Raw genomic sequence first — 23,326 nt, forward strand, 5'->3', positions numbered from 1 at the left:
GAGTTCAATATCAGCCTGGTCTACTTAATGAGTGCCAGGACAACCAGGGCTATGTAGAGAGGCCTTGTCTCCCACAAAAGAAAAGGAAAAAAAAAGGTAATGCACGATCTTCTACATTTGATGATAAAAAAAAATGCCTAAAACTATGATTTGTTCTAGAGTTAAATATTTTACAAGGAAAAATATTATCATTATATATATTGAATAGTACAATTGATAGCTTAATATTTTAAGTCATCTCTAGTTTTCTAGATTCCTGGGGGAGTTTTACAAAGCTCTTAATTATGTACTAGCCTGGAACAACTATTTCATTAGCTAATTTTCTGCCCGATACCTCTGTCAGGTGAAAATGTGTCATCATAGTTCTTAAGAGAAAACGCAGTTAATATGCTTTGGATAGTAAATTGCCTTAAAAAGATAATTAATATTCCATCTGAAAAGTAGCACAACTATTAAAATAACACATTTCAAAAAATAAATTAAAGGAATGAAGAAGCTAAATTCAAAATTTTGACAAAGTCAACAAGAGTCATTAAACATACAGTCTAGTACTGTTATGTTAAGTCTTCAATGAAAAAGATTCATACTGATGTTTTATCCTCTAATTATTAGAAAAACCTAAAAACACTGTCAATAATTTTAAAAGAATAAAATCACTGAAAAATTAAGCACCTGAATAAATGGTAGAGAAAAGAAAACTGACACCTAAAATGGAATCACTCTTAGGGCAAACACAGCTATCCAGAAGATCTCTCTAGACTAGAAAAATGGGAACACATGGACTATGAAATCAAGAAACAATGTTGTGTATGAACAGTGATAGTGAGCAATTCCTAGCAACAGACCACAGTGCTAATAAAAACTATGGCAAATCTTCTGATGGAAAATAAAACTGGAAAGAAATTTCAATACTTTTTACTGCTTCCTACATAAGTAAATAAAGAGTTTAAGAACTTGACTCCAAAGAGAAATCTCTGGCTATAGGCAATCCTGGGACCACTCTCAGGTCTTGTACTTACTTGTTTGCTTTACCCTACTTACAGCCTCCATGTTTCATTTCTCTGTTTCTGTTCCTTAGTCTTTTATCTCCTATTACACAATTCAGTGTCCAGAATTAACCTTCCCATCTATCCACTACAGCTATTCCTATGCCCACATCTCTTCATTCATTCTATTAACCCAATACATGGCTCAAAGCAAGAGGAAAGAGTTCAGAGAACTGCACATAGGGAAAGAGGACATCAGAAGAACCTCTGATGGTTGTTCTGGCCAAGAAAGACTAAAGCTGTGAGAAAGGAGCCAAAGGTAAATTCCTCCAGGAGATCTGGCTTTTGTGCTTAAAATGATGAAGTAAAGAGTTGGAGAGTCTAAAACAGAGACAAAGGGTCACAAAGAAACTATAAATTAAACTCTGTATTAAATCTGACATTATTATCATTCTATCAAAAAAGCAAAACTTCCTAAGGACAAAAAAAACAGGAGAAAGTATCATAAAGACCTTCATGGGATGGAGAAATGGAGAAGCGCTAATAGTGTTTACTGGTCTTGCAAAAGACCAGAGTTTGGTTCCCAACACCCATGTTTGACAGTTCAAAACTATCTATAATTCCTGCTCCAGAGAGATCCCATGCCTCTGACATCAGACACCTATACTAAAGTGCATATACCCACTATACATAATTTAAAGTAATAGATATAAATATTTAAAAATAAAAAACAATCTTTAAGTATCAATGGGATACTTAAAACAGTTGGTCCTATACAAATACCAGGAAGTATGTTATTAAATAGTTGTCCCAAATGAACAAAAATCACGTAGGCAGAGGAAGACTGAGAAAACCATCAAATCTGACATATGCTATATACATACTAGATTCTTAGCAAATAAATGTTAATAAATACTCACTTTAGTACTGTGAATTCTTAATAGAGTATCTACAAAATAACCAAGACCATCAAAAATCTCTAACCTCTGGGAGTGGTTTTCAACCTGTGGGTTGAGACCTCTTTGGGGGAGTCAAATGACCCTTTCACAGGGACCACATATCAGATATCTTGCACATCAGATATTTAGATTACAATCCATAACAGTAGCAAAATTACAGTTATAAAGTAGTAACGAACATAATTTTGTTGTTGGGAATCACCACCACATGAGAAATTATATTAAAGCGTCATAGTATTAGGAAGGTTGAGAACCAGAGCTCTAATGGTTCTTCAGGGCCTGGTCTTTATGTACCTGAATATACAAGTATTATGATGAAGCCTAAGCAAAATTCTCATCATATACCCAATGGACCACAGCACTCCACACATGCTCATACTCACGCTCGCTCTCCCTCTCCATTTTTCACCCATGTTTAACATGTCTTCAAGGTTACCGACCTCTGCCCACAAACCCATTTGTCTTAAGAATAAAATCAAAATATATGTTAAAGTAATGAACAATGTTTCCAACGACAAAATTACAAAATGGTATTTTGGTAATAAATCTTTATCTGGCAATTTTTATTTTTCTATTAACCTTTATCTGGCAATCAAGATCCTTAAAACGATGGCTTCACCTTACCTCTCACACATTTGAATAGTAACAGTGGCATTACATCAACTCTCTACTCCTGTTCCATCAAAATATCTCCAGAAAGGAGGAGGAAGGGAAAGGGGAATATCAGGGTTTAAGTGATCTTATCAAGGAAATAGGAAAGGTGATGTCCTAAGGGAAGGGAGAGAGAAATACACAAGGAGGGTGAGTGGAAAGTAACATTAAAGATGTCTGAAAAAGCCAAAAGAAATCATACTATTAACTATTTATGTAAAAGAACCTATAAGATATATAATTCTGTATATAAATATACATATATACTTTAAATGAGCTTTTCTTATCTGAATTGACAATGTTCCTTCCAAGAGCCAAAGATCACCTAAAAACAAAAACCCAGATATGAGAATCCCTCTTTTGAGTTGTTGGTCAGGGCTGTCCGAGAGACTTCCAAAACATACAGCTTATTGCTATTTCCCTTCCTTGGCCCCAGAGCTGGCTGAAGACAACATGTTCTTTAGCAGACACAGGGCCCAGAGGATGCTGAGCTAGAACTGACCTGAATGTCTCCTCTCTGAAAACTAGCTTTCATGGTAACAGAAAGTGCCACACAAGCTTCCAAAGGAGGAAAGCAATCAACAGTGTCTCCAACCTATGATGCTCTGAACCACAACAATGACTACAATGGCACCAAAACTCAAAGGGTACAGTGGTGACACACATACCTTGGCAGTAACCAACAGCTTCTTAATTGGACTTAAGATCTACTCAACAAGAGGGACACTATGACTGAGAGTGAAAACTAAACCAACCACTCAGTGCTGCTGAAGCTGTGGATCTTGAAGGAGAACTAACAATCACCACTTTATTAAACCAGCATAATATCTAACAGTAATCTAAACATTTGTCTTTATGCCCATATATACATACAGTTTTCACCCCTGATCAAGGAAACTTCTCTTTGAAAAAAAGACTATTACACAAAAAACACAACCAATCAAAATGTAAATTGTGGAACCTAGTCCCAATGTATGTACTTGCAAACTACTCCTGAACCTAAGGCTCTGGAAATATTGTAGACGAGGGGGCAGAGCGATTATAAGAGCCAGATGATCAGTGAGTTAGCGGTGAGACTGTGACTTTTAGTAATGTCTCATTAGCACGGTTGCCTAAACAAGAACTGAGCAAATACAAAACCAATAAACATGCAAAGGAGACAGAGAAAAGCCCACAGGACCTCAACCCTACAACAAGAACTGCAGTAAATAAGGAATGCTGAGAGTGGGAAAAACCAGTCCTCCCCAAGGAAGAGCATACAAATTGGTTATCCAATTGGTCAGCCCCCAAAACATACATTTAAGCAACATTGTAGGGAATAAATGGGTTATATTTAGGAATATGTGTGTACACGCATATACATATATGTATGTAATAATAATGAAAAGCAGGCCATTAATTTGAAAAACAGCAAAAGTTCCTTAGGAAAAGGTTTGGAAGAAGAAAAGGGGAGAGACAATGTAATAATATTACATACTCCTCCCCTGCAAAAACACTCCATCTTCCCTGCTCTACTACTTCATTCGCCCCACTCCGCGCCTTTCTTCTCTCTGTTCAGTCCTACTCTACTGTGTCAATTTTCCAACATCAACAGGGAATCTAACTGTAATCCCATGTCCAGTTGAAGCATATCCAAAAGGACCCAACTTCTCTCCCATGATACTATCACATATTTCATCGAATCACCACTGATAAGCTATAATTTATGCATCTCTAACTGTGAACAATCATTGCTAGTTTAAAAAGTACTGAGATAATATTTCTGAGATGTATAGAAATGACTTCAGTAAGGAAAGCAATGTCTGAGTATGAAAGCTTGTCGTGACCAGAATCCCCAATGTGTTCATTTCTGTATCTCTAGCATACAAGAGAGAAACTTGGATCCACATAGCCATTCTTGGGCAAAAAGCGTCAAGAGGCTGATATGGTATCTCCTGACAGATGTGTTCATTTATTTGTAGGCTGAGTTCATGTAAACATATGCTTAGAATAAGAATACTTTTTGTGAGACTAAAAAACCTATAGTGGCCTCTCAGCCTCTTAACATCCTGCTCCAAATTCAAGAGTACTGAGGAATGCTTGTTTTCCTTCTTTCCTTCTAAAGCTAATAACTTCTTCAACCTTTTAACAAAGTGAAGTCAAACTACATGTTGAAAATGGCAATGTTTCATGGATAACACTGTCTTATTTTAAAGAATGCTAGGAGGACGTGCTACATTCCATGAACACAGCACTTTGGAAATGTAGATAGTGTACAAATTCTAAATGATGATAATAGTGGTGAGCTATCTATGTTTTAACCTTTAAAAATGTAATTAAAATATAATAAGCACTTAAATTTCAGTTTCCAGATGCTAATTAAGTCACAAAGCATCCACTCAAATATATGTAAATATTTCTATTTGGAAAACAAGTCATCTAGTTAGGGCTTCATGAAAGGAACTAAGGGTAATCCAGTTTTGGTTTCTTTGTTTTTGTTTTCTTTTTTGAGGTTCTTTCTTTATCTTCAAAATTCAGTCAAGAAGTGGAATTTATTAAAATATGCCAAATAGGACAACAAAAATTCAACTGTCTAGTTCTGACTTCAGTTCTCACTCTGTAAGACTAACTTAACAAAAGATTAACAGAGAGAATTTGAAGAGGAAAAGTTAGTAGATTTGACCCTCCCAATGTACACTACAATAAAAGCCTACACTAAAATTCTAGCATCAAATGAATAAAATAAAATAAAGCTACTACTGAACCTGATGAAATAAGCGCATTTATACATGTATAAGGGCTCTAAGATCCCACACTAAGAACACAGATACAACTCAGGGACACATCACCTGTCTGACTTGTACATGGCCTTTGGCTCATTCCCTAGCACTATAAAGAAGGAAAACAAAATCTAAGACTGCAAGGTTTTGTCTGAAATAGCAGAATGAATGAAGGCTATAGCCATGCCACCATCAACATGCCCACAGAATCAATCGCCCGGGACTCATGGGAACTTGCAGGTAGACTAGAGAGGTCTAACCTAGATCCTCTGCATGTATGTTATGACTAAGAAGCTTGATGTTCTTGTGAAAATCCTAACAGTGGGAGTAGGGGCTGTCCCTGAGTCTTTTGCCTACTTGTGAGACCCTTTTTCCCTCTACCAGGTTGCCTTGTCCAGCCCTGATGTGAAGGTACGTGACTGGTCTTACTGTACCTTGTTATACTGTATTTTGTTGATGTCCCTGAGAAGCCTGGTCTGAGGGGAGGAGAAGGGAGCTTGGGAAAGGGAGGGGAAGGAAAGGAAACTGTGGTTGGGAGGTAATACATGAAGAAGAATTATTAAAAAAAAAATTAAGGCTGGAGAGATGACTTAGTGGTTAAGACCACTATCTGCTCTTCCAGAAGTCCTGAGTTTGATTCCCAGCAAACACATGATGACTCACAATCATCTCTAACATGATCTGATTCCCTCTTCTGGCATGCAAGTGTACATGCAGATAGAGCATTCATATTCATAAAATAAACCTTAACAAAAAAAAAAAAAAAAAAACACCACAGACCCAGCATGGTGTTATATGCCTTTAACATACCACCAAAGGCAAAGGCAGGTGGATGTCTGCTAATTTAAGACCAGTGTGAAGTACACAGCAAGTTCCAGACCAGCTGGGAATATATAACGAGACAATGTCTAAATATAGGTATAATTTTAAAAGCAAGTATGTGCATGTATATGTGTAAAACACACACACACAAAAAACATGTGCACAGTACTCCACTGAATATCTAAATGAACTCCAAAACACCACTTAATGCCTAGGCAAGTCTTTTAAAACTCCTTAAAGAATTTGTGTCAGCTATGAATAATAAAAATGGCATTACTGATATGGAGATATGTAAGATATATATATGAAGTATTAAGCATATTGGCATATTAATGTTCATTAAATTTTAGCTGTAAGTTTTTAAATTATTTTACTAGTGAAGACCAATTCAGAAAGCAACAAATGACACCAACACCAAGGGAATGAAAAGTACAAATATTCACGAAAATAGGAAAAAGCACAAATGCTACAAAATAGGTAAAGAAGACAAAGAACAAGTATTGAGACTACAGGAAATAGAAAGACCTAAATATTTCTATGAAATTGCTGAGTAGCTACTGTGAAATGATGTAAGTATGAAGACCTGAGTTTAGAACCCAATACCCATATTTAAAACAAACATGGCACCATGTATCTTTAACCCCAGTGTAGGAAATACAGACTAGTAGATCTCAGGGACTTCCTAACCAGCCAGTCTAGCAAAAGTGACATGCATCAGGTTCAGTGGGAAACTCTGTGTCAACAAATAAGGTGGACAGAGATAGAGGAAGATGCCCAACATCAATATCTAGCCTCCACCAACACACACATACACACACACATAAAGAAGTAGTCATCCTGTTAGGGACAATAATTCAGCAACGGAGACTAAAACTTTATGTGAAAGAAAACAAAATTGTTTATACAGAAAAGAAAGAAGAGGAAGACAAAGAGGAAGAGGAGGAGGAAGAAGGAGAAAGGATGTGGAAGAAAGATAGAAAGAAAAAAGAGGAGGAAGATGCTGCCTACACACCTAGTTAGAAACAGCTAGATAAGCTCTAGGATAGCTCCAGAGTGGTTAAAAGGCTAAGTGAAGCAAGTCTTGAGACAGAACCAGGACTGTGAAAGGAACGGGGAAAACCAAAACAGTGTTTCATATTTCAGACTTGCAGTGGACTGCTAAACAAAAGAAGCAAGAAAGGGTGAGCAATCCTACTTGGCTCACAATGAAAATGGATAGCAAGCAAAATGTGGCAGTGTCTATAATCCCAGAATGAGAGTATGAGAGAATGAAGTAAGGGAGAATGTATTCTGGGTTAAGGATTCCCAGACCCTCCTAAGTTACATAGTGAAATCCTGACTTAAAAATAAACAACAACAAAAAAAATTAGTAAAGGATGGTGGCTAATAGTCTTACAACACCAATATTAATAAAGCCAAATTATAGCTCTTGCACTGACAGAGGACACTGACCTTGAAAGTCACTCTACTGTAAAGCTTTTCCAGTGTGACAAAGGCATCCTAGCCACAGAATAGGTGGCATGCTACTGGGAAGTTAAAATCATCTAAGTAATCAAGACCCACAGATGATAGGCAGTTCAGTGAGAAAAAAGGTTGACTAGACAAATAGAAGGTTTGGGCAGAACTGGGGGTAAGTGAGTTATACGTTCATATAAATTGCTCTTGGCAACACCTTCTGGCTGGACCTCTTTAGAAGCCTTCCTAATGGGTTGGAAACTGAGTTGTAAAGTCTCAAAAATAGTCACTTAAAATAATTCTTCTCAAAATCTTCCTGTTCAACAGCAGTAAACAGAACTGACTTTGAAATTATATCAAGATTCTAAGGCTGGCTCAGATGTGTACCAATACAATGTCACCACAAAAGAACAAAAGAATAAATATAAAGTTCCCAAAAGCGTTGGAAAAGCAGAAGGAAAAAATACATGTAAAGCTTGGACCAGGTCATAGTCACTACCACAAGCCTGGATGAAGTTTTCTGAAATAACACTAGCATTTCTTTACTCCAGTCTAGTGGGGAATTCTGTGTCCTACAGCCACAGATTGTTAAACACAGATTGCAGAGCCCCAGCCTCCCTACTGTTTCTCTGCCAGTCAGCTGGGCTAGAATGTGAACATTTGCATTTCTAACTAGTTTCTTACTGATACAGATGCTGCTGATCTGGGAACTAACACTCTGAAAACCACCAGTCTGTCAAAAGTCATTCCTGATACTACCTTTTTTCATACTAAGGCATGAGAATGAACTTCTCCCACAGTCAGAAAAAGCTAACAACAACAACAAAAAATATGTATGGAGAAATCATCATATTTTCATATAGAAAGGGAGGGAGGGAGAAAGGGACAGAGCAAGAAAGGGAGAAAGGGAGGGAGCAGTAAGTGAACAGAGAGCAAACCAACCCCTAAAGGGAAAGTATTAGTTGTCCCCACTCTTTCCCATATAGTTCAGTATTGGTACAAGTTTCTTCTCCAGAATCTGTCACTGTCAGATTAAGTCTCCACAGAAATAAGAAATGCAGACAGAATGAACAAATGGCCTTTCCCTTTCTAAAGTGTGTGTGTGTGTGTGTGTGTGTGTGTGTGTGTTTCATATATACAGGTTTCCTGTTTTTGTTTTGTTTTTTTTTTCTTTTTTTTTTTTTTTCTTATGTAGTGAGAGCACTAAACTGTCTCTAGAGTTTTCAAGGACCTAAGCCTGTCTAAGTAAGTTCAGAGGGGGGTTCCAATTACCTGCTCCTTTTGATACTGTGCCATGTTAGTGCCCTATTGGCATCCCAGTAGCCATAGATGAAGGGAGATATAGATATAAAACCAAGAGAACAACTGAGGAAATTGAGATTTTCCTCACGTTCTTCTGCCTATCCATAAGTGTTTACTTCAAAGGAAAGAACCCTGCTTGTCATAGCATTCCTATCTCATCACTCTGACCCAGATAATGTACTCAAATGAACCGCTTTACTCAGAGTGAGGTGGAATTTACATACAGGTTCCAGAAATTTAAAAGATTCTTTTTTACATTTAAAATACAAACTTCTCCTAATATGAGTATTTTAAATGGCCCTATCGCTATTCAGGAAATTTGCCCTTACCCATCTACAAGGAAAGAAAGTTTTCATCATCTTCAACAGGTGCCACCTAAGGAAAAAAGGAGAATGTACCTCTGCCTAATCACAGACAATGTAAATACAGATATTATTATAATTCCAATTTAAACAGTCACACAGCCTCATATATTTGAATACCTGATGCCCAGCAGTTGTCAATGTCTGGGGAGGTTGTGAACTGCAGTTGGTATTGGGCATGGGGGGAAGTGGGGGGTGTGTGTGTGTGGCATGACTGGGGGTGTAGGTCACACATCAGGCAGGACTCTGAAGGCTACAGCCTGAAAATCACTTCAACAATGCTTTCTGCTTCCTGATAAACTAAGTTGTAAATAAGCCACATTGCAAGTTCCTATGGTCACAACCCAGGCCTTTGTCATCCGCATGTCTTTTCATCTCAGTAGCTTGTACCATCTGAAATGTGAGCCAAAATAAACCTCTATTCCTTCACGTTACTTCTGTAACAGCAACAAGAACCATGTCAAAATTACTAATTAACAAAGGCTAAGCCAGCAGCTTTAAATTTAGGCCTCAGAAATAAGTTACCAGAATAAAATAACCCAATTCTAGCAATTTTTGTTTCATATACTAACAATTTGTTTTTCCAGGTCTCCAGTCTCCACAGTGTAAGCATTTAGGAAGAACACGTTTAGTAGATTCATTTTATGTTACATCATTTGTAACATTCACTTCAAGCTTGAAATTAAAAATTCCTTCCCTTACCAATTTAGCCCCTTCCCGTTTGGCAAACATCCTTTTGATTCCTGCAAATCTAATGGAGCTGAAAATTAATATGACTTTTTGTTTAATTCTTTGACTTTGCAAGAGAACCATCAATGATGTTAGCATTGTCAAGTAGGCCAGGATATAATAAAAGCCTTACATTTTCATAGCACCTGACCATTCAGAGGACCACAAAACCCTTTGCAAACCATACTGAGAAGACCTCTACACCACTCACCAGCAGCTCTGCCTCCTGTGAAAGGAATGCTCTAATTAACACTTACTCCAAAGAACTGCAGAATAGAGATTCCAAAGGTTCTAAAGAAAAATTTAGCACTGAAGACTGCAAATACATCACTGAAAGAAATGGATTTAATTTAGCACTAGTAATTTCTATGGCAAGATTTAAAGAAAAATATTATAGTAAATGTAAAAAAGGATTAAAAATTTGTCTTTCTCTAAAGAAAAAAAATGAAAATCTTGAATACGTATTTAAGCCTAACTTCCTATCAAATGTTTCAGCATTATTCCAAGGATGTTGTACTAATCATGATGAAAATTATGCTTACCCATGACTGAACATCAGTTACACGGCAATGATGCTGTGACAGTCTCAAGTTAGGCTGCCTGGCCAGCAGAGCCTTCATAGAAGAATTTAACTGCAGTACAGTCTAAGAGAAAGGAGGAGAAAGTGGCCTCCTATATTACATCAAACTTTCAGTTTTATAATTCTTGTGCTATATATTTTTTTAAAGATTATATATTTATTATGTATACAATTGTTCTGCCTACATGCATGCCTGCATGCCAGAAGAGGGCACCAGATCTCATTCTAGATGGTTGTGAGCCACCATGTGGTTACTGGGACTTGAACTTAGGACCTTTGGAGGAGCAGCTAGTGCTCTTACCCTCTGAGCCATCTCTCCAGCCCGTGCTATCTGTTTTTAAGTCTACAAACTTCACTACATTTAAAAGGCATTTCCAACTCAATTTCACCTCTGTTTGGAATACTATAACAAAATACAATACTGGGTAGCTCACAAACAATAGAAATGTAGTCCATTAGTTTTGGAAGCTGGAAAACCCAAGATCAAAACAGCAACAAGTCTGGTATTTTGGTAAGGCCTGCTCCCTGGTTCATGGCCAGCCACATTACAGCTCTGGCACCACACTGCAGAGAGAGATCTCCCAGGCCTGGGAAAGGACAATGATTCCATTTTTGATGACTCTACTCTCAAATACCTAATTCCTTCACAAAAGCTTCCACCTCCCTGAACCATCACATGAAGAACTAGAACTGATCAGCTGTGCATGGCAGTACAGGCCTTTAATCCCAGCCCCATAAGTCCCTCCCTCCTCCCCTCCCCTCCCGATTCCACCCTCCCACCTTCTTCTCCACGCATGCCCCTCCCCAAGTCCACTGATAGGGGAGGTCCTATTCTCCTTCCTTCTGATCTTAGTCTATCAGTTCTCATCAGAAGTGGCTGCATTGTTATCTTCTGTGGCCTGGTAAGGCTGTCCCCCCCTCAGGAGGAGGTGATCAAAGAGCATGCCAATCAGATTATGTCAGAGGCAGTCCCTCTTCACATTACTATGTAACTCACTTGGGCACTGAACTGTCATGTGCTACATCTATGCAGGGGTTCTAGGCTATCTCCATGAATAGTCCTTGGTTGGAGTATGAGTCAATGGGAAATTCCCTGTGTTCAAGTTTTCTGGATCTGTTGCTCTCCTTGTGGAGTTCCTGTCCTCTTTAGATCTTACTATTTCCCACTTCTTACAGAAGATTCCATGCACTCTGCCCAACAATTGGCCATAAGTCTCAGCATCTGCTTTGATAGTCTGCACAGCAGAAGCTTTCAGAGGCCCTCTGTGGCAGGTTCCTAGGTTGTTTCCTGTTTTCTTCTTCTTCTGATGTCCATCCTCTTTGCCTTTCAGGATGGGGATTGAGTGTTTTAGTCAGGGTCCTCTCTCTTGATTAGTTTCTTTAGATGTACAGATTTTACTAGGTTTGTCCTATGTTATATGTCTATATGAGTGAGTATATACGGTGTGTGTCTTTTTGCTTCTGGCACAGCTTACTCAGGATGATCCTTTCTAGGTCCCACCATTTACCTGCAAATTTCATGATTTCCTTATTTTTCATTGCTGAGTAATACTCCATTGTGTAGATGTACCACAATTTCTGCATCCATTCTTCAGTTGAGCGGCATCTGGGCTGTTTCCAGCTTCTGGCTATTACAAATAAAGCTGCTAAAAACATGGTTGAGCAAATGTCCTTATTGTGTACTTGAGCCTCTTTTGGATATATGCCTAGGGGTGGTATGGCTGGATCTTGAGGAAGCGCTATTCCTAGTTGTCTGAGAAAGCGCCAGATTGATTTCCAGAGTGGTTGTACAAGTTTACATTCCCACCAGCAGTGGAACAGGGTTCCCCTTTCTCCACAACCTCTCCAGCATGTGTTGTCACTTGAGTTTTTGATCCTGGCCATTCTGATGGGTGTAAGGTGAAATCTCAGGGTCATTTTGATTTGCATTTCCCTAATGGCTAATGAGGTTGAGCATTTCTTTAAGTGTTTCTCTGCCATTCGATATTCCTCTCCTTTAAGTTGGGGAAATTGGCCTCTCCTTTTAAGTTGGGGAAATTTTCTTCAATGATTTTGTTGAAAATATTTTCGGGGCCTTGAAGCAGGGAATCTTCTTTTTCCTCTATTCCTATTATTCTTAGGTTTTATCTTTTTATGTTGTCTTGAATTTCTTGGAAGGTCTGTGTCAGGAATTTTTTGGATTTAACATTTTCTTTGACAGATACATCGATTTCATCCATTGTATCTTCCACACCTGAGATTCTTTCTTCCATCTCTTGTAGTCTATTGGTTATGCTTACCTCTGTATTTCCTGTTTTTTTTTCCCTAAGTTCCTTCTCTCCACAATTTCCTCCACTTGTGTTTTCTTTAATTTTTCCAATTCTATCTTCAGATCTTAAGTCATTTGGTTGATTTCCTTCAACTGTCTGACTGTTTTTTCCTGTTTTTCCTTCAATTCCTTCAGCTATTTGTTTGAACAATCCTCTGTTTCTTTTATTTCTTTCAGTGATTTAAGTATTTTCTCTCTAAAGGTCACAAACTGTTTGGCTACAACTTCCTGTATTTCTTTACAGATGGACATAATCTCTTTGACTTTATCTTCCTCTAGTTCTTTACATTTTATTTGTTTCCTCTATTATCCTCTTCATAAGCATAGATGTTAGGTTATCTTCTTGAATTTCAATTATGTTGGGGTGTCCAGAGCTGTTTGCCCCTGGATTACTGGGTTCTGGAGATGCCATATTGCTCTGTCTCGTTGACTGAGCTTTTACGCTGGCCTCTACCCATTGGGCTCTCTTAGGTGTTGGGTGTTAGTTTCTGATGGTTCCTGGAATCCTGTGGTGGAGAATTGCCTCTGGCAGAAAGATGGTTTTTCCTGAAAGAAACCTCAACTTTTTGGGTATGGTCACTGAATGGCTGGTGTTTTTCAGGAATTGCCACAACTCACCTCAGACCTGAATGGTAACTGTGGTCCTTGTTAGTCGAGAGGGCTTTACTCTCACCAGGAGAAGTCCTGGAGACAGCTGCCCTACTTCTGGGTTTCTTGCTGTAAATTTCCTGAGCTGCTGCTGTAACCTGGGTGTTCCCTGGTTTGGTCAGTTTTGTTAGAAATAACTGGTTGCACCTTGGAGCAGTATCTGGGGTTGATCTCGGGGATCCCAGGCTTCTGTAGGTCTGAGGTTGGAGCTCTGTGCCCCAATACCCAAGCAGTAATCAGTGGCAGGTGAGTACTGCTCTCATGGGAGAAGCAGGCTAGTTGGTGCACAGCAGGTCCCTGGGTTGGCAGGCAAGCCGATCTGTGTGACCTTTTCCAGAGATATAATGGGTAGCCTAAGTCCGTCCCCATTTGCTTCCTTCCCTGGGGGGTTTTCTCCCGACAGGGACTCCCAGTCTCTGGTGCCCTGGAATGCACAGTTCTGTCTGTGACAAATAGTTGGTGCACAGCAATCAATTCCTTGAAATTACCAACAAATAATTATGAGAAGCCCAGAATTAGATAAGGGAAAAAAGTTGTACTTTAAATGTCGAATTTCCTATATAATCTTACTGAGGATTAAAAAAAATATAAGGATGGAGTTGGACACAACTATAAAGATGAATCACCCTTCTTTAAACTTTGAATTATATGTGTAGAACTGGTGACAAAAATTTATTGTGCCACCTTTCTACAACAGTCAAAAGGCATCTAAAGATAGAGGAGTAAGCAGATACTGTTAAGCAGCTTTAGAGGTATTTTAGAGGAATATGTTTTCCTAGAATCCTTTTAGTTAATGGTGATATGTTTAATGAGTCACAATTTCTAAATTCTGGCAGGATAAGAGAGGACATCAAGAAACCTGTGGTCTCACTAACAGGTACTCAGACACAGGGATAAAGAAGACTAGAGGAAGTTTATCCAGTCCAGTCCCCCACGCATAGTGTCTCATGTACATTCTGTCTTCTCGGCACTTGCAGGCTCACTTATGGATCCAGCAAAACCTCCTCCAACAAGTCTAGATATCCAAAGAAAGCACCAGCTTCTGGAAGACACTACCCGTAACCTGTGTGGCATCTCATCCATGTTCCATATCACTGCTTAGGACAAAGCACCTGCCGTGACAACCTCACAGAGCTGAGTTCACAGACCACCTGAGGCAGTGAGTCCTTACTCAGCCTTCCATTCTAACATGCCCAGCTGTACAATTTCAGCTATGCAGACAGACCCCAAAATTGTCTCTTACCCCGGACTATCATGTCCAATCAAGCTGCTTACAACACCTCTACAGTTGTCAACACCATAACATTACCAAATACAAGCCACAATTTTTCTGACCCTAATTCTCAATCATTTCCATTTAAATTTTCACTCTGCCTTGGGAAGCTTCATATGTTAGAATTCTTGAAAGGTTTTGAAAAGTCATTTGTTTTTCACAAATATCTCTAATCTCTATATTCTTTCTTTTTACTGCTCAGCTTTTTCTGTCAACACACTAACTAAATTTACCTTCTGATTTTTATCTCTCAATCTATTTTCCTTCTCCACCAATTCAATCTGAACGTTATTGCCAGATTAATCATCAAAAAAATATTACTTTAGTCATTAGTCCTTTAACAAAAAAACAAGAGTATCTATTGCCATCGCCATCTATGTAGTAAATGTGACACTGCAAATCCATTTAAATCTGATCAAGCATTACCTTCAAGTTACAAAGCAAAAGAAAAAAGGTAAATGGCACTAATCAATCATCAAAAGCCAGGCTACAGAAAGTTCTGCAGACTGAATGATCAAGTTTCACTGATAAACATCAGGAAATAAAAAATAAAATAGAATGGAAGGAGAGAATATAGACTGAAATCCTTCAGAAACGCAACAAACCACATTTCAGCTTCATTTGGATCCTGAATCAGACAAATGCAAAAGCATATAATTAGCATATGTGAACAACTGAAAATGTAAACATTGCTGAATATTTGATAAGGAAAATTTGGCTTTAGCTATGGTTAGGTTTTTTTATCTTTTAGAGCCACATATTGAAATAGAAACAAAACAATATTATCTTTAAGACTGCTTCAAAACAGCGGAAAGAATACAGGTAGGAAAGAAATTAACAATCTTGGCCATAAACTGATAACTGTGAAGCTAGATAATGGATGGGTGAAAATCCATTACACTATGTCTGAACATGTTTGAAATTTTTTATAATGTAGAAAAACAGAGAAACAATAATAGCACATGGTGCTTAAAGAGGCAAATCCAAAAACTGTTCAAAGGTTTCCATAGAATGCAAAATTGTTCTGTCCTGTTTTTTGTTCTGTCCTGTGTTTATTGGTTGTTGTTTGGTAATTTGTAGTTTTAAGTGGTGGTTGTTAGCATATAAGCTGGCCCACTAGCCCACCTCTATGTTGCTTAACAACCTCTGAGGTCAGCACCTGTTGCCTCTACCAGGAGCCCAGGATAAAAGACCCTCCAGTGGATGATAACCTCTCTCTTATTTATCTTTCACTACCCTGTTTACTACTCCCTTACTGTCTGTCTCTCTGTCTCTCTGCCCTCACAGCTTGCTCAGGCCCTAAGTCCCCTCCCCTTTCCTTCTTTAAAATAAATATCCTTATACCATACATGTTGTTTGGTGACACATCTGTATATATTATAACAGTGACAATATTTTCTTAGAGAACAAACTAACTACAACAACCCTCCATGTCCCCAGGGCCAACAGTCTATAACATATATATTCACCTCTATTTTAAAATGTGCCAATGCCCACCTCAGTGATCAATTCAACTACTTTAACCTGCTCTGATCTCATACATCTTTGGTCCTTCCAATATTTGTGTACATACTGAACATTTCTCCATGATGCCACAGCTGTTCTCAACTATTCATTATTTGCTTTAACTACCTTACAGATCAAAATTATTTCTGAAATTAGTTCATAAAATATTATTAGGAAAAAATATTTTTACCGCAATCACCAGAAATGGAAGGTGGAGAAATGACCACTGATACATTAATATAAGCAAAAAAATTTAAAAATAAAAATAAAAACATACAGGAGGTGGGAATGAAATGTATTTGTCAAGACTTTCAACTATTCGAGTCAGAAACACAGAGTACCTATGCTCATTATCTTTAGACTGCTACTATTAAATTGACCAAAATCTTCAAGCAGTAATCAGTTATAACGCAGTAGCTTAATTTTTCTTAGCCCTATTAAGTGCATATATTGATGCTCTGCTCCACCTCCAAGGACTTTCCTCATCCTAACATTTGCGAGGGTACAGAAGCTTTCACAAATGTACAACACCGACACACCTTTCAAAAATAATCCAAATTCAATTTTTTATGTTTTTTCATTGTCAAGACTGCTGTTCCTAAGCGGAAAGTAGCTATTTTCTCTGTACAGGGTATTGCAAGGGCAATGACAACTCCACACAGGACAATTTCATGAGATCGGGGCTCTGCATTCCCTTCTAGAAAACGAGTGGCATGTGGCTCATGAAGATCAAGATCAAGAGGCCTGAAGGGGGCGCAGAGCCAAGATGGCGACTAGGATGCACAGTTTCTGAGTTGCAGCGGAGCTGAACATCTGAGCTGGTGAGTGGAAGGACTTCTAAAGAAAGGGAGATGACAGTGAGGCTTTCTAGATGACAGGGAACATCCCAGGAGGTGAGAACTTTGGTCTTGGGTCACCCAGGGACTTACTTGGGAAAGGAGAGAAACGATCTTTTGATTTCCCAGCACTCACCTTCCTAGGTCCTCCCTCCTCCTCAACACAAACGGCTCACCAAAATTCTCGGCTCAGAGCTCACTACCAGGGGTCTGCAGCAGCTAAGGCAGGACTCCTAGCCCCTTAGCTACAACTGCCAGCTGTACCTGTCTTGGAGTCCCCGATCCGCAGCACCATCCTCCCAGGGTCCCAGGTCTGCTAGCCGCCATACTGGCCCTGCAGGGTCTCTCACCACTGACTGTACAGCAAACCCAAACCCTCAGTGAAAGATAATATGCTATATAACCCACCAAAGACAAGCAGAAATGCCATACAAGCTAAGCACACGAGGCGCTGGGCCTCCCAGGCCTGGAGAGCAGAGTGGAGGGCCCCTAGGACTTCCCAGAAGGCATCTGGACCAGCATCCCAGTCTCCAGATGCATCTGGACTTCCTAACCGGGTGGCTGCAGCAGCACTGAGCTGTCAGAACATTTAAGTCCTCCTGCATAAGACCAAGCAGGGCCAAACCAGAGAGTAGAGAGCCCGGATAATCCAATCCTTGCTAATGTGACTGGTTTGAGAGTGAGTGTGCCCTTGAGTATCTGCAGAGCCCCAGATGCAGAGTGCTTCTAAACTAGAAGCTAGGCATCAGACCACTCCCACCCACATACACACTGTGGGAAACAGAGGGTCTCTTGGGACATTGAAGCCCCTGCTCTGTGGGTCCAAATTAGGAATTAAGGTGGATAACGCCGGAAATTGAGCCACAACTATCACCAGTGCCTGCTACATCTCCCACACACAGGCCTGCATTTGCCCTATGGTACCCGCAGACTTTTCCCCCACAGGTACAGCTAAAGTACCAACGCACACACTGAGGCCATGGGACCTCTCTCAGCTTCCTGAAGAATTCTCCAGACGCCAGAGACAGACAGTACCAGTCTGAACTGCAGAATCCAAAAACAGAGACGGTTTCAGATAAGCCAATGGTCAGGGGTAGGTGAAAGAACACATCCATCATAAATCAGGACATCATGACTTCACCAGCAACCCCAAACTTGATGGATAGTCCAATTCATCTGGAGCACAGGAAAATGACTTTAAAGCTATGCTTACTCAATTATTTGAGGCTCATAAAGAGGAAACAAACAATTCTCTCAGAGCAATAGCCATGCAAATTCAGACAGTTAAAGAGGATATAAATAAATCTATCAAAGATTTGGGCAGTCAATTGGAGGCAAAAAAAGAGGAAATGAATGAAATTCTCAAAGAAACACAGGCAAATATAGCCAAACAAGGCACAAGTAGAGATACAATTAGTGGCATTTAGAGAGAAAATGAACAAAAAAATAGAGACCATTGTAGAGAGACAGGAATCCACATTCAAACACATGAAGGAAATGGTGCAAGGCATGAAAACAGAATTAGAATCAATTAAAAAAAAAAAAAAAAAAAAAACACACAAACAGAGAAAACCATGGAGCTGGAGAACCTAGAGAAAAGATCAGGAACCACAAAGGTAAGCATCACCAATAGAATACAAGAGATGGAACAGAGAATCTCTGGTGCTGAAGACACACTCATAGAAACTGATACTTCTCTCTCAAAGTAAAGGGAAAATCAGAAAAGTCCCAAACACAAAATACCCAAGAAATCAAGGGTGCCATGAAAAGACAAATCTAAGAATAATAGAAATCAATCAAAAAGAAGACTCCAAGCTCCAAGGTCCATAAAATATTTTCAAGAAAATCATAGAAGAAAAATTTCCCAACTTAAAGAAAGAGCTGTCCATAAATAGACAAGAGGCCTACAGAACACCAAATAGACAAGACCAGAAAAAAAAACTCATCACGTCACATCATAGTCAAAACACTAAATCTACAGAACAAACGGAAAAAGGTCAAGTAACATATAAAGGTAGACGTATCAGAATCACACTGGACTTCTCATCAGAAACTATGAAAGCCAGAAGAGCCTAGGCAACTGTATATATAAAAATCTTTTATATACTATAAAAGATTTCATTCAACATAGATGGAGAACACAACACCCCACGTTCACCAAGAAACAGATCATCTAGACAGAAACCTAATAAGGAAATGAAGGCACTTACAGAGGTCCTAAATTAAATGGACCTAAAGATGTCTGCAGAACTTTCCACCCAAAATCAAAAGAGTAAACTTCTTTTCAGCACCTCATGGATCTTCTCATAAGTAGACCATATAGTGGGTCACAAAACAAGCCTCAACATATTCAAGAAGATTTAAATAATCCCCTGTAGTCTATCTGACCACCATGGAAGAAAGCTGGACCTCAACAGCAATGGAATTAGAAAAAGCCTACAAGCACATGGAAACTGAATAACTTGCTGCTCAATGACAGCTGGATTAAGGAAGAAATAAAGAAAGAAATTAAAGACTTCCTAGAATTCAATGAAAATGAAGGTACAACATACCCTAATTTGTTTGACACAATGAAAGCAGTGCTCAGAGGAAAATACATAGCACTAAGTGCTTTCAAGAAGAAATTTGTGACATCTTATACAAGCAACTTAATGGCCCAACTGAAAGCCCTAGGGAGGAAAAAAAAAGCAGGCATACCCAAAAGGGTAAGATGGATGGAAATATTTAAGCTCAGGGCTGAAATCAATCAATTAGAAACAAATAAAACAATTCCAAGAATCAATGAAACCAGGAGCTGGTTCTTTGGAAAGAATCAACGAGATAGACAAACCCTTAGCTAAAATAACTAAAGGCAGAGAGAAACTATCCAAATCAGCAAAATTAGAAACGAAAAAGTGACATAACAAAAGACACTGAAGAAATCCAAACCATCATTAGGTCTTATTTCAAAAGCCTATATTCCACAAAATTGGAAAATGCAAAAGAAACAGACAATTTCCTTGATTGATTACATCAACCAAAATTAAGTCATTATCAGGTAGAAAGATTGAATAGTCCTATATCCCCCAAGGAAATTGAAGCAGTCATCAACAGTCTCCCTTCCAATAAAAGCCCTGGGCGAGATGGATTCAGTGCAGAACTCTATCAGACCTTCAAAGAAGTGCTAACTCCAATTCTCTCCAAACTATTACACAAAATAGAACCAGAAGGAACATTACCAAACTCATTCTATGAAGCCACAGTCACCTTGGTCCCTAACCTACACAAAGACCTAACCAAAAAAGAGAACTTCAGACCTATCTCTCTTATGAACACTGATGCAAAAATATTCAATAAAATACTTGCCAACCGAATCTAAGAACACATCAAAGATATCATCCACCATGACAAAGTAGGCTTCATCTCATGCATGCAGGGGTGGTTCAACATACAGAAATCCATCAATGTAGTCCACCACATAAACAAACTGAAGGAGAAAAACCACATGATCATCTCCTTAGATGCCAAAGAACCATTTGACAAAGTCCAACACCCATTCATGTTTAAAGTCGTGGAGATTCAAGACATACCTAAACACAGTAAAGGCAATATACAGCAAGCCTGGATGACTATATGCAGAAAAATGAAAATAGATCCACATTTATCACCCTGCACGAAACTAAGGTGCAAGTGGATCAAAGACCTCAACATAAAACAAGATTCTCTAAATCAGTTAGAAGAAAAAGTGGGGAAAAGCCTAGAACTCATTGGCACAGGAGACAACTTCCTGAACAGAACACCAACAGCACAGGCTCTAAGATCAACAATCAATAAATATGAACTCATGAAACTGAAAAGCTTCTGTAAAGCAAAAGACACTGTCATCAGAACAAAACAACAGCCTACAAACTGGGAAAGGATCTTCACCAACCCTATATCTGACAGAGAGCTGATATCCAGAATATATAAAGAACTAAAGAAGTTAAAAAGCAATATATCAAGTAATCCAATTAAAAAAAATTAGGGTACGGAGCTAAACAGAGAATTCTCTGTAGAGGAATATAGAATGGCAGAGAAACACTTAAAGAGATGCTCAACATCCTTAGCCATCAGAGAGATGCAAATCAAAACGACCCTGAGATTTCACCTTACACCCATCAAAATGGCTAAAATCAAAAACTCAAATGACAACACATGCTGGAAAGGTTGTGGAGAAAGGGGAACCCTCCTCCACTGCTGGTGGGAATGTAAACTGGTACAACCATTTTGGAAATCAATCTGGTGCTTTCTCAGACAATTAGGAATAGTGCTTCCTCAAGACCCAGCTATACCACTCCTAGGCATATATCCAAAAGTTGCTCAAGTACACAACAAGGACATTTGCTCAACCATGTTTGTAGCAGCTTTATTTGTAATAGTCTAAACCGGAAACAACCCAGATGTCCATCAAAGGAGAGGATACAGAATGGATACAGAAATTGTGGTACTTTTAAACAATGGAATATTACTCAGCAATCAAAATCGAGGAAATAATGAAATTTGCAGGCAAATGGTGAGATCTAGAAAAGATCATTCTGAGTGAGGTATCCCAGAAGGAGAAAGACACACATGGTATATACTCACTTATATAGATCTATAAGATATGATAAACATAATGAAATCTATACACCTAAAGAAGATGAACAAGAAAGAAGACCCTGGGTAAGATGATCAATCCTCACTTAGAAAGACAAATGGGATGGGCATTGGATGTAGGAGAAAACAAGTAACAGGACAGGAGCCTACCACAGAGGGCCTCTGAAAGACTCTACCTAGCAGTGTATCAAAGTAGATACTCATAACCAAACCTTCACAGAGTGCAGGGAATCATATGAAAGAAGGGGGAGTTAGTATGACGTGGAGAGGATAGGAGCTCCACAAGGACCAAATATATCTGGGCACAGGGCTCTTTTCTGAGACTGATACTCCAAAACAAAGAACGATGTATGGATATAACCTAGAACCTCTGCTTGGATGTAGCCCGTGGTAGCTCAGTAACCAATTGGTTTCCCATAGTAAGGGGAACAGGGACTATTTCTGACATGAACTCAATGGCAGGCTCTTTGACCTCCACACACACACACACACACACACCCCAAGGGAGGAGCAGCCCTGCTAGGCCACAGAGGAGGACTCTGCAGCCAGTCCTGAAGATACCTGATAAAACAGGGTCAGATGAAAGGGGAGGAAGTCCTCCCCTATCAGTGGACTTGGAAAGGGGCAGGGAGGACATGAGGGAGGGAGAGTGGGATTGGGAGGGAATGAGGGAGTGGGATACAGCTGGGATACAGAGTTAATAAAATGTAAATAATAATAAAAATAAAAAATAAAATCATAAAAAAAGGGATGAGAAGGCCCTTAGGAGATCTGGTTTCTCCTTGAGGTGTGTCAATCAGTACCATGTAAGAGTTAAGCAACAGATTGAGACTGAAGTGGGAGCTTTTGGAAGTGTAGCTGCACATGAGTTGTCCATACTACCATAACTTAGAATAAATTCATTGGTTCAGCAAGCCAGACGTGGGTGGAACTCTTCCTTTGGGCTATAAATGGTCTCCATACAGGGCAAATGCACACTTAACATCACCCAGGAAAGTCACAAATCACTTGTCTTGAATTTAATATAATTGAACCTATAGCATTTGCTAATTCTGTCTCTGAAACAGAAGTGTACATATTAGAACTGCTTAGAATTTGGGGGTGGAGGGTGATCTTTAAAAAAAAGTCCACAGATAACTGTAGCTATAAACTCCTAAAAATAACTGCTTTAAAAGTGTAGATGAAACACATAATAATAACCATGACTAAAACATAATTCAGAAGAATCCAGCAACTCACATATTTAAAACACACCAAATAATGGGACTCAGTAGAATATGGGCACATCTCCAGCTACAGGATCTATGTTTCTTGTCAATCTTTAACTATAGCAACAGTGTACTACCTACACAGCAGAGCTATAGAGAAAAGTCTCTGCTTTGAGTATCTTATTCATTAGCGCCCACAGAGATTTTATAGGTACCTATCAAATGAAATTTTGCAACAGCTGGTTCTGTATCACCTTTCACCTCATATCTAAGGCTAAGAACTATTTAACTTCCTTTTTTAACTTAAACATTACATCTACATAGAATA

The 23,326-nt window shown here is 38.9% G+C and overlaps 1 protein-coding gene across 6 annotated transcripts in view; it reads right to left on the reverse strand.

The window, feature by feature from the left end:
* Window positions 1-23,326, reverse strand: part of Exoc4 (exocyst complex component 4) — an 817,398-nt gene that overhangs the window by 668,907 nt on the left and 125,165 nt on the right. The gene's annotated exons all lie outside the window — the stretch shown is intronic.

Source organism: Meriones unguiculatus, chromosome 3 (assembly GCF_030254825.1).
Source record: "Meriones unguiculatus strain TT.TT164.6M chromosome 3, Bangor_MerUng_6.1, whole genome shotgun sequence".
Taxonomy (NCBI): domain Eukaryota; kingdom Metazoa; phylum Chordata; class Mammalia; order Rodentia; family Muridae; genus Meriones; species Meriones unguiculatus.